This window comes from Pleurodeles waltl, chromosome 1_2 (assembly GCF_031143425.1).
Source record: "Pleurodeles waltl isolate 20211129_DDA chromosome 1_2, aPleWal1.hap1.20221129, whole genome shotgun sequence".
NCBI lineage: Eukaryota > Metazoa > Chordata > Amphibia > Caudata > Salamandridae > Pleurodeles > Pleurodeles waltl.
The window spans coordinates 655474422-655480421 of NC_090437.1; the positions used below are offsets into that span (position 1 = coordinate 655474422).

At 46.0% G+C, this 6000-nt stretch overlaps 1 protein-coding gene across 5 annotated transcripts in view; it reads right to left on the reverse strand.

The window, feature by feature from the left end:
* IL15 (interleukin 15) overlaps nucleotides 1–5577 on the reverse strand; it is a 438031-nt gene extending 432454 nt beyond the window's left edge. Inside the window, exon 1 of one of the 5 annotated variants that reach the window (XM_069242573.1) lies at nucleotides 4874–5577. The gene's annotated coding sequence lies outside the window, so the exon portion shown is untranslated. The remainder of the gene's footprint in view (nucleotides 1–4873) is intronic. The other 4 variants (XM_069242574.1, XM_069242572.1, XM_069242571.1 and 1 more) reach the window with 4 other exon arrangements.
* Between the last annotated feature and the right edge of the window lie 423 nt (nucleotides 5578–6000).

Genomic DNA, 6000 nt, shown 5'->3' on the forward strand with positions numbered 1-6000 from the left:
TCGCCGCCAAAACCTGGAACACCCTCCCCACCAACCTGCGACAGACTCAAGACCTACTTACCTTCAGAAGGCTCCTCAAGACCTGGCTCTTCGACCAGTAACACCAGCTCCCCCCCCCCCATTCCCCCCTCCCCAGCGCCTTGAAACCCTCACGGGTACGTAGTGCGCTTTATAAATCCAATGATTGATTGATTGATTGATTTGTGCTCTTCAATGAGGCACAATGCCTTTTCTGTACCTCCCCCCAACTAAATGGGTTCCTTATTGTCCACATTACACTGAACAAGGTACAAGTGAAGTTCACCCTATATACTATAAGGCTTTGATGCACACAACAGTTCAGGTAGCTTTCATCACCTGGTATAAAGTCTCAAGTTAGTATGACAGAATTCTTTCAGCTTCTTCAGTCTTTAGTTCGACTCACAGCCTAGGCTTTGCGGTTACCTATATTCTGTAGATGTAGTTCTGGCAGTGCGGGATGGGCATATGTAGCGGCCCCCTCTGCAACTATGGCTCTTGGACAGCAGGGGCCGCACCTGTGACCTCACTTGGAACTTGACAACTGAGAGAGATATACTTGGTGGCTCACACAGCAACACTCGACTTTAGCAGTAACGGTGTCCTTAGGCCGGGTGCAGATGGGGCGTTCTGATGGCAGGTGAGCAGGCCATCAGTAGGATGGTGTCTTTGGCAGTTGTAGCATCTGGGTCGATCAAGGCTTTCGCCTCAGCATTTAGAAGGAATCTCTGACACTAGCAGCAGCAGTATCAGTATCTATGACGCACACTAGGATGTCAATCACACACTATGCTTGGCAATTTCAAGCCCTGGCACAGTTCACAGCAATAACCTCTCTGGAGATGCCGTCAAACATGGGTCGCTCCCGACTTTGCTCCATTGGAGTCACTTGCTTTCTCTGGTTGCACATCTCACGTTGGGAAATCACTGGGTTTCTTCTCCTGAGCACTCTCAACCAGTCTAAGGGTAGGCACACTCCTTTCCTGTGTGCCTGCAAGCAGGCTTCTTGTCTCTATGAAGACTTTCAACTCCTCCAGAAAAATGTCCTGATTTCAGGTTATGTCTCCTCACCTCTGGGAGCCCAGATGTCATGTAGGTATTAGCTATGGTCACATAACTATTCTACATGTATGCTGCAGATCACTCCCTTCCCTGGTCAGCAACAACTTGAAACTGGAATATAGTGGGGTGGCTGAGATCCGACTTTTACAATCAATCAATCAATCAATCAATCAATCATTTATAGAGCACTGCAAATTATCTGTGAGGGTCTTGAGGTGCTGGAGCTGTACGCTGCTGCGTGGAGGAATGATCATTCGAAAATCCAGGTCTTTAGTTTTCCTCTTAATTGCTGGAGTGACAGTGAGGTCCTGAGGGGCAGGGGCAGGTTGTTTCAGGCCTTGGCTGGCATGTGTGAGAAGGAGCGTCCTCTCCACTGTTGGCTTGACGGAGCAGTGGGTTGTCTGTGAGGGAGACGGAAGCTGATCGTAGTTGTATGGTCGGTTGGTGGAAGGTAAGGTGGTTTTTGATGTATACAGCTTCTTTGTTGTCAAAGTTACTATACGGTGGTTAATGCTAGAAAGTCGCACATATGAAATGAAGAGCAACAAAGTTCAAATATCGAATGTAAAGTCCTGGGAAGGGTGCCAACCTGGTATAGATACCCAACCACCATGGGTATCGAGATGCACAGAACGCAGGCGGGATTCGGAAATGCCACCTATGTCATGTGCTGTAAAATACAAAGTGAAAACAAAGGCACAACCAGGGCACTCCAAATAATAAGTCCACGATAAAGAAAGTTGCAAAATTCTTTAATCCTTTGTGTTGAGAAAGATCCAATCAATGTTCAAAGATAGTCATATCCTCATGTTTGAGAGAAAACACAGCTTCTTTGTTGTGCAGGGCCTTGTAAGCAAAGATCAGCATGTTGAACTGGAATCTCTTCTTAATCGGGAGCCAGTGTAGCTTTTTTGAGATGGGGTGTGATGTGGGTCCTTATGGGGAGGTCGAGTACCAGTTCTGTATTGTCTGGAGTCTCTTCAGGAGGTATAATGTGATTACAACTTACAGCACGTTTCCATAGTCCAGTCTGCTGGTGATAAAGCATGTGGGAGGGCCCTTCTGGTGTCTGCTGGAGACTACCTGAAGATCTTGCGCAGCATGCGAAGTATGTGGAAGCAGGCGGATGAGACTGTGTGGACTTGTTTCTTCATGGATAGCTTGTTTTCAGACAGGATGTATGGATCCCCTGTCCAAGTTTTCAGGACCTGTTTGCAATGGTTCCTATTCAACAGTCAGGTTATGACTTTTCCTCAGAGACAACCTTTGTGCAAGTTGAAGGCCCTCGCAGCAAGTAGCAATGATGCTGTCTCCAAGCAGAAGTATCCAAAACAAAGGCACAATTAAATGTGAGATCTCTGCAACCGGCTGTCATCAGTCTTCCTGAAGCCAGGGACAAACCCTGCATATTAACTATATGACCTTGAATAATAGTAACTGCAAACTAGCCCTATCTCCAGCCTTCATCACTTCAGTGCTAGGGTCGCCACCTACAAAGTCATAGGAATGCAGTTAATACACTTCTGCGGTCTGGGGAAGCTGTATCCATCCTCCATCTTGTGTTGTGGCACACCAGGAGCCATCCAAAACGTTCCCAGTGCTCAGACACTCACCACATACAGAATCCTACCCACACACAGTCCTACACACTCAATGACTATACACTCACTCAACCTGCATATGGAATATCAGAGCAAAGATCTGGGGTTCACATAACAGTAGAATTTTACACCAGAGGGGTCAGTACACCACATTCTTTTTCACACAGTGAAAAGGGTATGATCACACTAGTGATTCACAAAACTAGGTACAATCCTGACATTGCTTTATTTGAGTTGCCCAGAGCGTGGAGAGTTGTCCAATGCCTGCCAAGAGGGCCCACTCTGTACATCCATCAAGAAGTCAGAACAGGTTCTTGGAGTTGCAGTACTACATGCTAAATTAGCATGGTGCCAGGGCAAAACAAAAGGTCAAGATACCAGTTTCATAAGCAGTAGGGCACGGAGTGTAGGGGTACACGCCCATTTACCATGCAGGAGACAGTCCATTCCAAACACTCAATCTGCAACATAGAATTACAGCAGGGCTGATATGTGACGTTGCAGAATGTAATTTTGTGGAATATGGCCATTTACAAAAAAAATGCAAGTTCGAGTACACCATTTATGGTTGTATGGAATGACGCATGCCAGTGACTTATAATAGAGTGGCAGGTGATACATTTCAAGCTGGGGTCCTGCTCCTACTACACTCCTAACTCGGAAAGTAAAGACAGGCAGAAAAGGGATCTGTAGAGTACGTACAGCAATCTGAATCGAACTGACCTGCTCTTCAGTATACAGAACAGGTCAGGTTGGGTCAGACTATACAGCAGAGGCCCCTAGTTCCACAACGTCGTCCTCACACAGTCGTTTTTGACGTCAGTATATGCAAAAATTGACCACGAAATTGGAATGCAATTTTTCCTTCATGATTATAACAAAATGCTAATTTTTAATAATTAATCAATGAGTAGCTGATATCTCACTTTTGAGTTTATATATATGGGTGAGCTGGCCGTTCTTGTCTTATGCCCTAGAAGGGGCAATCTACGAGGCTCAACTTCCATATAAAGCACTGGTTCTTTAATACATTAGAAGGGCAAGGATTGTTATATGCACATCCCAATTCTGTTACAGCAGCTATTCGTAATGGTAAACCAGGATCTGGTCCGTCTTAGAAACCCATATCCACTGTGGCTCCTGGTGCAGTGTTTCGGCATTGGAGACATGCGACGCACATTCAGCAATCATTAAGAGGGAGGATAAAAGAATATTTGACTCGCCAGCACCCACATCTTGAATGCCTCACGTGTCAAATAATTATCTATGTCTGAAGTGTATCTTTGCTGTATGATCGTTGGATGTAAGTTTCGAAAGGGGACAGAGTTTCACTACATGCCAGCACCTGATGTGTAATTAAGCAAAACGGACTAGAGGTCAACCAAGATACTAAAAGTGGACAAATAGATCCATATTTTTAATTATTCTAATAATTACCATTTATGTAGAACAAAATACAGCTGTTTTGGGAACATAATAAGACAGTACGTTAATTGTTGCCCAAATCAAAAGAGCCCATGTTATCAACCAAAGAAGCACAGGCGACTAAGATAAAACATGGAAGGTTTCAAACTTATTCTTTACAGATCCCTCGCAGATGGTTACAGCGGGAGCATAACACACTGTGCTATTTTACTGGCATATGAATGCGTGCCCTTCACGCAGCGAGCACATTAACCCGCTGAACTGCCTTGCACTGATTTGCACATTGCACTCGGTGCTCTGCAGAAAACATTGTAACTCTCTGGGTCACTATGATCTTGACCTGTGAGCAGTGTGTACCAACACCCATTCGGAACAAGTATATTAACCAGTTAATTTATCACATGACAATATCATAGCATAATATTCGCAGGATAAACAATGACCGCTGATGCATTAGCCCCGCTGCACTAACTTTAAAATAAGGGCTTCGCCTGCTTGAAAGGATTACGAAGAAAACCAGCAGACCTTATTTTGGCCTTTCTCCTTGATATCAAACTCTACAGGAACAAAGTTGTTTGAAAGCTTAATATGTAACGGCAGTTAGAAAGGGAGCTGACTGTTTTTGGTGACTAAGTATCCCGCGCCCCATACCAGCACCAAATAAATGTAACGTTTTGAGAGTACTTTATTACTATATTCCTCCTTGGGTCATTACATACAAAACTTCCCGAATCAAAAAATAGGAGAGTCCCAAATGCGAGCCTTACCTTCAGTCACCGGGCAGAAGACCTACAAATCCAGACTACTCTACCTTGCTTCCTAGCGTAAGTAACTTCAATAAGAGAGAGAAACGCAGGGAGGTAACCAAAGCTGCTAGTTTGCGGTTGATTGACCGCAGTTGTAAGGCGGTCCTTTGAGGCTTAAGTTTGAGGGACACCCTGCTATTGGTTAGAATAACTGACCCGCCCCGAACAAGGAGGGCACGCCCATCGCCTAAGAGACTAGCGCTGTCGGTGCACTGGAAATGGCTGCTCAGTTCTCGAAGCTAGCAGTATGGTTTTTTCAGTCGTCAGCTGGGACGGAAGACTTCGTGCCCGGAATCCTGCTCTCTCTAGCCGCCTGGGGGGACTGTCCCGAGCAGACGTGGTCTCAAGACAGGACTCTTCGCCTGCTGGTGGAAGATGAGACCAGCACAATGTGGGCCACGCGTTGCCCTCTCGCTGTCGGGAGTGACTAGGTTGTCAGACGCGGGAGGGGCGAGCACTTGAGGGGTCGTCAGTTAAACGCAGTGTCACAGGAGCGCGTCAGACCTGGCCAGGAGCCACCACTCGGCTGTAGCCTTCGAGCTCGCAGGCAGTGCTGGGGCACTTTTGATGATATCTTGTCACTGTCCGCTTTAAGGGTGAACTTTAAGGGTGACGGTCCTGCTGTTCTTGATCCTTGTCGGATTTAGAGAGACCTTAAAAGGTAGCCGCCCTGCTCATGTTGTGCCCCGGAACTTAATTTAAAAAAAAAAAAAAACATTCTATGAAAATGATCTTTACCGAGCTGTTTATTCATGCGTAGATGTGCAAGTAGGTAAAACTGATTACCTGATTCTGAACTTAAGGCCAGGGAGCACTAAAGACCCTGTCGAGACTACATTGCTCCTGGTCCTAGGTGTTGACGCGCCCCCGTGAATGGGATTTAACGTAAAGTGAAACGCGCAGACAGGTCGTATGCCCCTGCTTCCTCTCCTCTGTGTGTGTTGTGATGTTTCCGCAACATATCAGTAAAACGCAGAGTAAACCAAGTCACTCCTAGGTATGGGGGTGACTTTATTGTGTGAACAGGTGTTCATGATTAGATACGATAGCTTCTGAGAGCAGTACACGTTTCGGACAGCCTGTCACTG